Below are 14,558 nucleotides of genomic sequence, written 5' to 3'. Positions count from 1 at the left end.
AAAATTTTGTGATACATTTCATACATCTAGGCAATAGATTAAGCAATATGATTATCTATGTTTCATGTTGGCCGCAGCTTCATATGTAAACACCAGGTTTTTCCCAAAATGATTTTGAAAAAAATAGTACTATAATTTAAGTTGAAGTAAAGGTCATATATAGAGTGAGAGCTAGGCAGACTTATTCACCTCCCTGCTTTATTCATTTATTACAACCTTCCAAAGCTTACATCCGAGAATGTCATAAGCCAAAGATTTGCTAGCTAGATTCACGTGTCCGATTGGAAAGATAACTGAATAGAGATGCCAATCAAAACAGCGATTAGGATAATTGCCCTCCATGCAATAGACCCGAGTTCGACTCCCGGGGAACCATTAGATTTGTGATTCGTAGCTGAGTTTTTTTCCCCAACATATTTTGAGACTTCTTAGTTTTTTATGGTATTTATTGAGCAATGGAATTTGCTTGAAAATGACAACTCTGAAACAAGCAAAAACTATATTTTATATAATGAATAGATAGGAGTGTTAAAACTCATTGAACTAATGTAGGCAAAAGACAGCTTAAAATGATGAGCAGCAGTTGTAAAACATAGCAGAAAAAACTACCAACAGAGTGATCAAAAGTAAAAGCTAAACACTAGCCTGCTTCTAACGTACTTTGAGATTGGGAATTGATTCCTATGTTTCCTTTGGCTTCACTTTCTGGCTAAGTTTTCCATGGTCATATCACTGCTGGATGTGTAGTATTACAGCAACCATAATTACAACGATTGCTGCAGTAATATTTCTGATCTTAGAATGAATCCCCAACCTTGTATTACGATAATGATGCTCACTGTAGTTATAGTCTTTATCAGGAAGAGTATCTCTTATGTAGTCATAAGCATGCAACACCATTCTCAACGTTGTGAAGCCGGTATAATAAAATTTCCTCAGAGGTTTACCTTTAACTGGCCACAAAGTGTTACAGATAATCTGAGGAAGCAACAACAAATCTTGAATCTTGGTGTTACCTTTCACATAAGAATATTTTCTAGGAATAGGCAGTGCTTCGCCAAAACTTGTAATAGAAAAATGTCTGAGAAGAAAACCCGTCATGTGAACAACTAAGATAATCACTAGAATCTTCATCTCTCTATGGATTCGAACTTTTTGTTTGATGCAAGATTTGAATACTATCTGTGAGAGTCTTATAGTAAGAAACATTGCAACTAACTGTTGAAAGGTAATTCACAATCTGGTAATGAAGGTGTTTGAAGAACAAACGGGAAGCTTAAGCTTTGAAGGTGAAGAAACGATGGCGTTTCTTGACTGGATAGGCTGAGTTTTCAAAACGAGTCGTTTTATTCTTCTGTTCTTTTAAGTCTGTCGTATACAAAACGATGTTGCTCATGTCGTTTGGTTTAGTTTACTTGAGTCTCTAGCCTACTTTCCATTTTCTGTTTCAAGACTTAAGAGCCATGGTTTTGTCTGTTACATTTTAGCGTTGAGCTATTCATTGGTTAGTGTGAAATTTGTTATTCGATCCGGTTCATTAGGAAACGTTTGAATCGTCAGAGTATAAATACTGGAAGAGAAATGAAATCTTTGTTTTTGGCCAAATTTTGTTCTGCTGCTCTGAATGTTTCTTTGCTTCGTCTTCTTCTCTGCTTTAGTAAGCTACTGTTTCCATTGATTTACCTGGAAAACTCAGCTTCTATTTTCTTCAACAACAAAAGGAACTTGGCCAAGCTTTCAAGTACATCAAACCGTTGAAACTTGTTGAAATTGTCTGATCTGAAGCTGTTAGATTGCAGCACCTTCCATCTGAAAAGAATTTCATTTCCAGTGATTAGAGGGATACAGTAGCCAAGAGCCTGGATAGCAAGCATGGCAAGAGACACTTCACTGCATGAAGCAGCATTCTTGGAGCAACGCAGCTGGCTGTGTGTGCAAAGTATTGACAGAGTGAGCATTAGAATTCCTAGTATGCCCTCAAAAGTTCTTCGGAAGACTATGTACTTTGTTTTTTCAATGTAAGAAACTGGATTAGTTTTTAGGCTGAGTTGACTGAAACAAAGGGGGTCTTCCTCACTTTTTTTGCTGCTGAAGGAGATTTTTATGGTTGGATTCACTAGCCACCGCGCATTTTCAGGATTATACTCTACACTGACTTCAAACTGACAATCCATTTCTCCTTCAAGGTTAGTTCCCAACTTTGAGATCTTTGGAAGATATCGAACATCCCTGCAACCAACTAGGTGCATCTTACACAAACCCCGGTCATATAAACCCTCAAAGGACAGTGAAATATTGTTGTAGTGTTGACTAGTAATTTTTAGATGCCCTGAAATTTCAATTATTTCAGTATCAGAATCACATGACCCCTCAATCTGTTTATCAGTGTTCCTAATGGACTGATACCAGTATTCTCCAAAAAGTGAACCTATGGAGTAACAAACTTGGCAAACAATGGAGAAGTTGAGTTCGGACTCATGGATTCCTATCTTTCCATTTTGATATGTAAAAGAGGATCCCTTATATGGTCAAAAAAGTTCACAAGTAGCCTTATTGAAGTAAATCCAAGGTGATAGCCTTCCCTCAGGGATCTAACAGGTGTTGGCATCAATAGATTGCTAAGAATCTGAGGAAGCAGAAAGAAGTCTTGAATAAAATAAAGATTATCCTGTATTACGGTCATCCATGTCTGCTGCATATGCACATCTTTTGGTGCATGCATGCCTTCTCCAGGCTGTAGGCGCACATTAGGATCATCACGAGCAGCAAGCCAAATAAGAAATCCGAAAGTGTGTATGGCCATGGTACTCAGTAATACCTGTTCTCTTTAGAAGCATATCTTACATTGGAGGTACCTTTAAACTGAGGCTTGCTTCAAGATTCTGTTGCCATCTGAAAAATTCTTGCGGTACGTAGTAAGGCGACTAATAAAAGAACATTTCCGAAGCTTTCAACATTCCAAACGCAGGATGACCACAGCCTGCTCTGTAAGCTTCAGGATCCTTTGATTTGAAGAGAACTTTGGCACCACAGATCAGTGGAAGACTATATCCCAGGATCTGAAAAGCAAGCATGGAAATAGAAATGTAAGGAACAATATTTGCTTCTTTCTCCTTGTATAACAGCTGGCTCGATATGATTGCAATTTACCCAGCAAGCATTAGAATTCAAAGAATCCCTTTGAAAGATTCTCGATTAGCAACTGTTCCAAGATAATCTGGGTAATGAGTCAAAAGAGCATGAAGACTAATCGAGCTAAAATAAAGGGGATCATCTTCCTGCCTCTGCCTCCTGATGGTGATCTTGGCAGTTGGATTTCTTCACCACTGTAAAGTTTTGGGTGGGTACTGAATTTTCACTTCAATTAAACAATCTTGGCCTCATTTTATGCCAATGCTCTCAACCAAAGTCCTCCTACATCCAATCAAATGCATCTCACCCAAAACAGGATCAGATAGACCTTTCAAGGACAAGTCTGAGGCATTTTTGTAAGTTGTCTGCTTGTGTTCTCTCTGTGTTTTGAAGATTAGACGCGTAGACACATTCAAGAACCGGCAGCTTGTGAGATCATCTTTTGTAATGACTGGTTTCTTCTTTAGATTTCGCTTGTCCATATTGGGTTCATACCGTCCAAATAATGGACCTAAAGAAAGCACCTCAATCTCAAAGAGAATCCTTGATTTTTGTCCATCAGTTAATTGATCAGGGACCACATAACCATTTATAGCAAGACTACTGGACAGTAGGCTTAACTGAGCAAGTGGTTCTTCTGCATCTTTTATTGCCGGATACTGGAAGAGCAACAGCTTGACCATAGCTAAAATTTGATAAGGTAGAGTTCTCCTCCCAAACACGTTGACCAACTTGATTTTCGAATAATTGTATGATCCATATTCCAAATCTCTGGAGCTTTTCATTGCATTAAAAAGTAAAGGATTGTCCAAGCTTATATCCTTTTTCACGCTGGATATGCTCCCAAACAGAAAGCTTCTCTGCTCAATGGAAAATGCACGTGGAAAGTACATTGCAATTTCATAATCACATCCTTCCAATCCTGAGTCAATCGTCCCATGACATCCAACCATGAAAAGCTGTCCAAAGAAGAGTTCCATATCCCCTCAGCGGCTGAAGTCAACCCTGAAAGACCAGTTCTTAATACTTCGAAATGTCGAAAACTTCCTGTGGGAGCTGCTCTCAGCACTGCAGAAACCTTTGCATTGCCAGTTCTGTTAGAAGTGGCATCTTGCTTACATTTGACATGTTGAAAAATGAGCTTAATGTCATTATAACTCATACCACTAGCGGCTTCCATCTCCTTCCCGAGCAAGAAAGGACCCAATTTGCCATGGACCTGGCTCATATAATTGCCCTTGAACCTGTAATTTGGAACAATATTTATAATTTCTCCATAAAGATGGTCAAGTCCTCAACACAGCTCTCCACCAGTAAACATTATAGCACCATCTTCCATCAATTCATCTTGGTAAGGGAATGGATCACAAGTTCTTGACTAGAGCAATCCTGAATTAAATTGATACTTAGAGTGGCCACTCAACTGAGAAGATACATAAACTTTGCTGAAGTACTTCTACCTCCTTGTTCGTTTAGACTTATCATTTCTCCCTGGATTGCTCTTTTGGTCAACTCGAAGGTTTTAGGATATCGTAGAACAAGCAAAGTTTAATCATCTTCCAAAAAATGGAGCCGGTGGTTACCGTAAGTGGAAATATAGCTGCTTGCAAACTCCGAGAACTCATCACAGTCATACCTGTTAGTAGAAGGGGCGATTGAATTTGAACTTCCTGGCAAACACATCAAACGTTCTCCTCCATTTTCTTCGGTCTCCACATAAATCCCTTCAAAAGCAATCATCATGAAAGATGAACCAGGATTCATATGAGGCTCTAAGCCGACATCATAAGGAGCAAAGCTATCCCAGGATATGCCTAAAGATAGAACCCCTGCGAGACTAACTGCGTTTTCAAGGTGCTGGACTGAATTGACATCCTTTACCTCAAAGGAAGCCAACTTAGGTGGGGACGTGACAGATTGGCTGCTCGCTGGAATGCCATTGTCATCCAGTTGCATCAATGGTGCCCCATCATTTTCCTGCTCCCAATCTCCAAGATAGAAGGAGAGTTCGTTATTGAGTCTACCTCCCCTGTTGTCATCAGGTTTCAATTCAGAAGCTGAAGTTAGAAAAGAGCTGCAATGCTTTTCAATCCCAGCAGATCGGTCGTATGCAATGACAACTGAAGAATCAGCCAGGGTTTGGTAGATGTCATAAGGAGCTGCAAAACTACCGATCACACTGGCAACTCTACCTACGTCCTAAAAACAATAACAAAGAGTTGAGCCTTCATTTCAGGATATTTCAGTTGCCAAAAAAAGAAAAAGAAGAAATACAGAATACAAAGTTACAGGAAGAAAGCTGCTAATATATATACATACATATATATATATTGGATAATTAGAAAAGAAAAAAAAAAAACCCTTTCAATTGGAGATGCCAGCAATTAGGCTAGCTAAAATGTAGTGCCAAAATGTCAAAGGATCGAATTAAATATTTATGCGTCTGCTGTAACTGTGAGTGGTGCTGATAAACTGCCAGCAAGTGTTCTCAAAGCAAGAGACTTTGAAGGGATTAAATAAAGAAATAAAGAAGGCTCAAGGGTTGAATGTAGACTAGTGATGTTAAAATCAGATCAAAGGAAGGAGCAGCATCTTCAATGGTGGCAATTTCGATGCAGAAAGACAGGTATAACACTCTACATCCTAGGTGGCCATGTGCTTGGTAAGAAACAAGCCGATATAACCACATCTCCTTTCCTGATGTGAAAACAGAACGGGTACTAGGTTACAGCGAATTCAACCCAAAACAAAACAAAAACAGGGTCACCCGTTGATTGGGAATAATCTAATAATTGGAAACTACTACATTGAATTTTCTCAAAACCAATGCAGGGCATCTACTGTTTTTAAGAAGCAAAGTTAGTTAAGCCCTGTTTGACTACAAGAAAAAGAATATAATAAGTAACAAATTAAAGTGGTACATATTCTATCACATTACAAGTACTAGATAGTTAGTAGCCCCACATGGGGTATTTCTTCTCTTTGGTTGTTAACAATTTCAGAACTCTTCTTTTAGCTAGCTGACTCCTATATAAATGCACTCATAGCATTTATCATAAATAAAATAAATGAAAGAGAAAAAAAATTTCTAAATAAACTTTTAACCTTTTCACTGGAAAAAATTATAAAAATACCAACCATAAAAAGGTATGGATTATGGAGGAGTTCCATCCAAAAAACAAAAATAATATTCAAGACCCTTTGTAATTTCGAGAGGTTTAAACTTTTATGTCCTTTCGGCCTATTAATCAGCCTACTCTTAGTTATGGGCTTTTGACCATATCCCTTGACCACTAGACAGTGGCAATAGCCCACAGCCCATGTCTGGCTTTTTCTTGTTTCTGTGGACATGGCCAATATCCTATACGGCAGTATCGTAGTATTAAACCTTATGAATGAATTTATATAGTAGTGACATGCTTATTAGTTTATTATTTGTAGGAAAGATATAGAACTAAAATAATATAATTATTAAATCGATACATGTTAATTTTATAAACCAACTTACTATTTAATACCATCTACACATAATATATGATTCAAGATATAAAGAAATTAATAGCAAATGGTTAAATTATTAGTATAAGTTTAAGTACTATACAGTAACAATTATCGAGGTCACTTCCAGGTGCTTACCTCCAAAATCCAATACATCAATAGGTCAATAGGCTTTCTTAAATAATTGCAAACTTTTCTAAACTTTAGTTGGTAGGAAAGGAAATGAGGTGTAGGTTACAGGGAGCTTTAACTGACCAAAATTCTCATTGGATCAGATAAGAATAAAACTGTTGAATTGAGTGGGATTTTATTAGATAAAGTTTTGTATTGACACAGCTGCACGTTCAAAAGCGAGGTGACACATTTAGGTATATGGAATTTTTGTTTTTGTAATTGAAAGTGTACTTTCTGTTGACACTCATGACAACAAAAGGTCAAAAAAAATAAAAAATTAAAACCACATTCCTGTCTTCAATGACACTCTAATTCCTGCCTTTATTTTTTTTTTTTTGAGTCATCTTTTTGGTAAGAGGCCGACCAAAGATATTCTAATTCCATTCTCCACTCTCCTAATTCAGATGCTATATTTGCACTGTCTATTCTTATCTATGGTCAAACTACTCCATAATATAGTTTTTGAAAAGGAGTGATGATTCTATGGCAAAATTACCAAAAAAAAAAAAAACCAACTTTAATTCATCATATAATACCCTTAATTATGTCATTTCTGGATGCAATTGCGTATACCCCATGTTCATTTCTGTGTATATATGTATGTTGTATATATGACACAACCGTTGCTATCTAATTATTGATTTCTTGTGCTTAATTATCTTGTTTTAGTTTGTGCTTAGTTTTTTTTCATTTATGATATAGAAATACTTTTTAATAAAAACTTATGGAATCGTTATAAAATTTTTACACTTTAGCACCTATGGATAAAAAGGGAATTCAAGAGAAACACGTAAAATCATTCAAGCTCATGCATGCATGTGTATATCGTTTACAGTAATACAATAGAATTTTCTTTTTCCAATGATGTCTATCTTTTTCTCTTTCTTTTTTGCCCTTCATTTTCTTCACCCTCTTTGCAAGTATTACAACTTTCAACGTCTAAAATAACTAAGAAACGCACAAACTTTATATTAAGATAAGCATGAAGCATCCAAATAATGCAAATCCTACAGCTAGCTAGCAAGCAATTATCCATCAATAATCAAGTTCTGATGCTAAAGCCAACTACGACGAATCTATCCTAAATGAATTAGGGAATTTAGTAGAACAATCAGTTTCTCCATCAGCAATCACAGTTTTGATAATTCGCTCTCAAGGAGAAAACCTTGCATTGATGATTCGCTCTCAAGGAGAAAACCTTACAACCCGTAAATTTAGACATCATTTGCTTTCCGCAAAGCTTGAGAATATTTCATATCATGCAACATATAAAAGGTCGTTGTTCCTTTCAATTCTTCAATTAATATTTCTTCCTTGTTCTTGAACCAATTTGAATGGAACTTTGAATCCTGATAATTTTTATTGATACCGAATTGAGTTTTGGGTATATAATTGGATTCAGAAGAATAGAATCTTGTATTTCTGTTCTGCTTTTGAAAATCTTTGATTTCTTCATGTTAATAATTCTAAGTATCTAAACCCCCTCTCAAAGCGCACTATATAGTTGCATTTATCTGGTCTTTGAATTCTCTTGATCTTTATTCTGTTTAATGAGGTCAATTACTTGATTTAATTGTTATGCATTAGATTAATTGTTTAATGCCTGATGCCAATTGAATTTTATTAGGTAAGGCAAAATTAAGTGGATGAGCTAATCTCCAGTATCTAAGAAGTTAATTAATTAGGTTAAGACCTTACTATACTATTAATTACGTTTTGCTTCATATTCCAATGAATTTTACAACACAACCCAATACATTGCTTGGCAGTTGAGATTTAGGAAAGAAATCAACAGAATGTGAGAAGGAAAAATGTTATTTGGAGTCAAATATATACTTCTGTTTTCTTCTTAAAGTTTGAGAGAAGTAACCAAGTGATGAGTGAAATTAATAATTTATAGGATAAAATACTCTAACACTTTCAAGGTTTACCCATAATTCTACACGAGTTCATTAGTTTTCGAAATATACAATCCATTTTGAACGTGAAAACGATATTTAATAGTAAATGTAAAATGTTTAAAATACCCTTCTTCTTTCTTCACTTATTTTTACTATTTTTTTTCTCTAGTCAACTGACGGTACTCCCTTATGCTGGTCGAGACTGCAGATCTCGTGCTCCCTAGGGGAGCCGTGCCCCTCATCTCATGTTCTCCCTAAGGGAGATTCGACTAGAGCCAAATTCGGCATTCCGACCGTGGGAAAAGGAAGGGAAGAGAATTTTTTTTTAATATGAGAAAAAATAAAAAATTATAATTTATATAGTGTGATAATTTTCAAAATTAATGAAGTGTAAAATTGTTTAAGAAATATTACTATGTCATCAAAGCAACAGAAACGTTAACGATTGACTAATAGCCAGACTTATGTCTCTAACAAAAGATATTCTTTTGGAGTAGACTATATATTTTGAAATCTAATAGACTTGCATGAAATTATAGATAAAACTTGAAAGTGTTGATATATTTTACTCTAATTTATAAGATAGGATAACCCGTTTATGGATTAATAAATGTTAATAAGTATTAAAGGACATTCACCAGCACCAAACCACCACCATGCTTGAACTGAATCAATTAAAGGCATCAATCTCAGAATCTTCAGTAGAACCTATTGCCACTGTATTAACACTAAGGTGATGTTTGATGCCTTATAATGCAATCACATTGTAAGGAATTTGAATATAATTATATGAAATGTGATTGCAAAAAATATAATTGTTGGAAAAATAACATTACAACTTTTGGTAGATTAGGAAATTATTGATAAAAATGCTAAGAAGATAACACTGCAATCTTTGATTTATAAGCATTATATTGAGAATGTGATAATATTTATTTGAGCTTTTTTATTTTTTTTCCATTTTTAATGTTTTAGATAATTTTTAAAAGTACATTTCAAATTTCGTTATTTTATTATTGTTGTTTTAATTTGCCCTCCTTTCATTGTTGCTGTTTTTCTCAATTTCTTCAAATGTCTTTTTTTTTTGTTAATCTTAAATTTTGAAACTCACTCATGACACCTGTAAACCGATTTCCTTTAGACTTAAACCCAAAAACCTCAAACTTTATTTTTGTTTTAATTTCCAAAACCCCTAAACTCATTTTTTCAAAACCATTAAACCTAAACCCAATTCGATTCATCAAAAACCCTAAACCCAATTCAACAAAAACCCTAAGCCTAGTTCACCAAAACACTGAACTCAATTCAATAAAAATCTTTTACTCGGTTCATCAGACCTTAACCCAGTTTAAAAAGCCTTAAAATCGATTTGCTAAACCTTAAAATTGACCAACTAACCATTAAAACCAATTTAAAAAACCTTAAACTAGTTCACCAAATCCAGTTCACCACACTCTAAAATCGTTCATGAAATCCTAAAACCGATTCACTAAATCCTAAAATTAGTTCACCAAACTCTAAACCAATTTAGACATAAAATTTATTCACTAAACCATAAAATCGTTTCACCAAACCCTAAAACCAAGTTAAAAAACCTTAAACTAGTTTTCCAAACCCTAAATCTAATTTGAAAAACTTTAAAACTGATTTACTAAACCTTAAAATTGGTTCACACAAAATCCTAAAACAAATTCATTAAATCTTAAAACCAATTCACCAACAAGTTCACAAAACTTTAAAATCAATTCATGAAACCCTAAACCAATTAACCAAACCTTAAAATCGATTCACTAAAACTTTAAAATTAATTCCCTAAACCTTTAAATTGATCGATAATTCCTAAAATGAAGTTAACGATAGAAAGGATTTGGCCATCACAACTCCATTGCGCCTTGCTTCCACTTTGCTGAGATTTGATACGATAGATTGCAAACAAAAGTAAGCTTCAAACATTGGATTTTACAATGCATGATGTTCGCAGGGCTCCCTTTGATGTTATTGAATCTTTTGATGGTAATCTAGAGTGCAGTGATGATATGTTAAAAATTTAGAGGCACAATTCATAGTCTGAAGGGAGGTTTTCCATGTTTTAGAAAAATTAAATCGATAGGTTCTCAATAAATTTACTATTAATTTACTGAATTTGTATCGTACTAGAAGGCTTGAGCAGTATACTTTAAACTCACTTCCTGTAACATTTGGTGATTCTTTGTAAGCTATAGATCAAGAGAGTTGATTCTTTTTGTTAAAAAAAACAATGATCTAAACCTTTTCTCTGATTTAAAACGATAAGCTCTGGATCCAACTTTTTTCAAACCTTCATTGGCATAACATTGGAACACTTGGCCTGTCAATTGAAGCAGACGCCTCGACCCACCAGACCTCCCCCACACCCCGCCCCGGCCCTCAAAAAAAAAAAAAAATAGTGGTCCTTACTGCTTATGGAGGCTTTCTATAGTTAAAGGACGATTAAGGTAGGCTACAAAAAGTAGCGGATAGGCTGTTCGCAGATACGCTTTTGCCCCAATCTCAACAAACCCATGTGAACCCCAAACCAAAACAACCATTGCATGTACATCTAAACAAAAGCGTACGTTTAGCTGTTTGTATGCTTATATAATAACATACTTTAAAAGTGGAAATATAAAAACCTCCGAATTAATTTACTCGTATTTTCATCCTGATTATAGGCTTTTTCTACTGTATATATAACACCAATTCAAAATCAATATTTTTACTTATCCAAAAACAAATTAAATCAATTGCAACATGAGCTAATAGTGGCAATTTGTTTTAAATCTACTTAGTCACAATTGTTGATAAATAAAAGTATAAGAAAATAATTACCTCTCACTATGCAACTTAATTAATCAAATTTTCAAGATAAGATGAACTACGCTGGATTCAATCTTCTGCCTACTCCAAGGGCTAATGACTTGACCAACATAACCACTTGCAAGTCTTGATTGATCAATCAATACAAACATAAAGCTTTTTTTTAAAAAAAATTAATCAATGAACAAACAAAAAGGAGGTTTACAAATATAGGATGAACTTTTTTCTTTTATCAAAGTATGTTTTTTGAGCTGATAGACTAGAAACGAAACAATGTGGATGACTAAATTGACAAAAAAAAAAAGAAAGAAAAGAGAAAGAAGATTATTATAACTTCATGAGTGAGGATGCAAAGTCGCCAAGGAACAGCCGCAAAGGCGGAAGAATTTTATTCTAAATATGGCAAACTAGATTGGAAAATCCACCAATTAGTAGACGACACATAATCCAAATCCAAATGTCCCCCTCCTAGAAGAATTTAGCTATGTATTGTAGCAAACGAATTTCTCGTTTTTCTTAAGAAAAGATATGCACTAGACCACGGTTCACACAACGAAGAACGTCATGCTTTACGTTAATTAAAACCCCACCACTCCATTTATATATATATATATATATTTTTTTTTTTTTTGTAGTGGAAAAATTAAATATGTACTAGTATTATGAATAATCCAATGTTGTTCTAATTTCGAGAGCCTACGGTCCATTTTTGGGTGTTTTAATATTTTTAGTAGGATAATAGAAAAAGAAAAAGAAAGGAGAAGGGGGAGGGAATATTCGGGGCTACATTTACACCAGACAAAAGGGATATTCAGAAGGACGATATGGGGGAATATCAGTGACACGTGTCACGAGGAGAATCTCCTTTCCTTTCCTTTGCTTTCCGTTGCTTTCTCTCTCTATCTCTCGCACATAATAACAGAGAAGAGAGAGAAGAGAGAATCTGCAGAAAAGGCATGGGTTGGAGTCTTGTACCAGAAGACTGGTTTTAGATTTTAGAAAGAGACCAACCATCATTATTGCCCCTTCTTTCTTTCTCTTTTGCTGCTAAGTGGTAGGGAGTGGTAAGAGAGAGAGAGAAAGGGGGTAAGGGAATTCGATGCAGTCTCTTACAGAGACTTCGCCTTTTACTTTCATGGAAAAGGCATTTCTTACAGTTTTCATCTTTCCTTTGGCTGCTCACTCTGGGTCGGGTCAGCTCCCTTATCTTTACCCGTTGCCACTTATCATCCTCTCACTGTCTCACATCAACTCATACCATGCACGCAGGCCATCAATATCCCTTTTTTCTTCCTTCAACTATGCATGGAGCATGGTGTCCCATGCATGCCCATTAGCATATTTTTTCAGTACTAATAAGTATATATATCTATATTGCATTGCGTTATAAAAGTTGTTAATTAAGCCGTTGTGATTACTAGAGTTTTGGGTTGGGTTTTTTTTTTTTTATTATTTACAGGAGGAAATGTGATAAAGGATTGTTTGGGTTCGAGCTCAAGATACATGTCTCACCAACGGTCATGGTGCCATCAAGTCAAGTAGCGAAAGGGGGAGCTTTGGAATTTCTAAGAAAGAGTATATTGTAATCTAAAGCCTTTTGAAGATGGTTTGATAATATAGAAACATAGTCACAGTATCCCACTCACTTTCTCCAGCTTTCTTTTTCTTCTCACTAGAAAAATAGAAGCTTGAGTGTGGCAAGCATATGTGCATGTCGTTGATTCATATGCTAAATGAGTTTATGTGCATTCAAATAAAATTAATACTCTGCTAACATCAAAAGGTGGCATAATTTTAACAAGGTATATACAGCTAGTAAAACTTCTAAAAAGGATACTGGTGTGTTGAAGAAATATACAACACAATGTAAAACTGATAGATCTATAAAATTACAAAAGTTCTAGTACTAGTACTAGTATATTGTCTCTTTTTCCCTTTTAAGCTATACTGTTTTCTTTCCATTTTCCTGTTTGGTCTTTTTCTTTTAATTTTGTTTCCCCTTTCACAAGTTGCTGCACTGTTACAAAATGAGTGCTGCCATGAAAAGTAGAGGAACGAACCAGGTTTGTTCTCCATTAGGCATGGATGGATCAAGGACAATAACAATTATCCAAGTTTCAAACCAAAAAGACTTGGAATTCTCCACTTACTTTCAGGTTGTGGGCTGGTCATGCATGTTAAGGAATATATAATATCAAATGAAAGGAACTAAAAAGAATTGTAAGAGTCGTCTGAATATATGTAATATATATTCACCAGCAGCTAAGGAATTACTTGAACTCATATCATATCAATCGGTTGGCCGTGATAATATATTTTCTAGAAGAAGGAAAGTCATTGGAGAGTCCAAATGTATTATGACCCGCCCGGATCCGAACCAGGTTCATAAATATACATATATAACCCCACAAAAGAAATGTTCTAATTTGGGAGAGAATCTTCTTACCTTCCTACCCACTTCACTAAAGTTAGTAGCAGAAGAAGATTCCCGGCTCTTAAGCTCCTTTATCATTCTTTTGGGATGGGATTTTTGCCTTTAAGCTTTGTGGGTTGTGTTTAGAGTCGTAGAATTGGAACTAAGATATTCCTTCCTTAGAGGCAAATATTATATTCTTTTGTGATGAATGTTTCATTTTAGATTAGATATTCTCTTTCCCCTCTCTCTGAATTGCACTCAATTTTAGGGCAATTATGCAACTTTTGAAACCATAAAGAAAGTTGCATTGGTGGATTGATACTAAACACCTTCTGAATATGTCCTTTCCCTCTCTCTCTCTCTCTATCTCCAATATGGTGGGTAAAAACTACTAAAACGTTAAAAAAACGAAAAATTTGTCTCTGGTATATGCTCGTTTGCAACCTTTTTCAATTAATTAACCATGGTAGAATCATTGTATTTTATTTCATTTTACTTAAAAAGGAAGATAGAATTCTTAGGTAACGATGCCCTTAGGTACCTTTTTGTCCGTACACGTGTCTAACATCCAAGGTTTTGTTTGGTCATTGGGTGAGGATTTT

General features: G+C 35.1%; 1 pseudogene; it reads right to left on the bottom strand.

Annotated features, from left to right (window-relative positions):
* Positions 1–729: 729 nt before the first annotated feature.
* Positions 730–14,052, bottom strand: LOC149527532 (uncharacterized; annotated as a pseudogene).
* Positions 14,053–14,558: the final 506 nt, after the last annotated feature.

The sequence above is a fragment of the Theobroma umbraticum genome, unplaced genomic scaffold, assembly GCF_002168275.2.
Source record: "Theobroma umbraticum cultivar Fairchild unplaced genomic scaffold, ASM216827v3 scaffold_56.0, whole genome shotgun sequence".
Classification (NCBI taxonomy): Eukaryota; Viridiplantae; Streptophyta; class Magnoliopsida; order Malvales; family Malvaceae; genus Theobroma; species Theobroma umbraticum.
The sequence above is the reverse complement of the archived record's forward strand: the minus strand, read 5'-3'. Positions and strand labels throughout refer to the sequence as shown.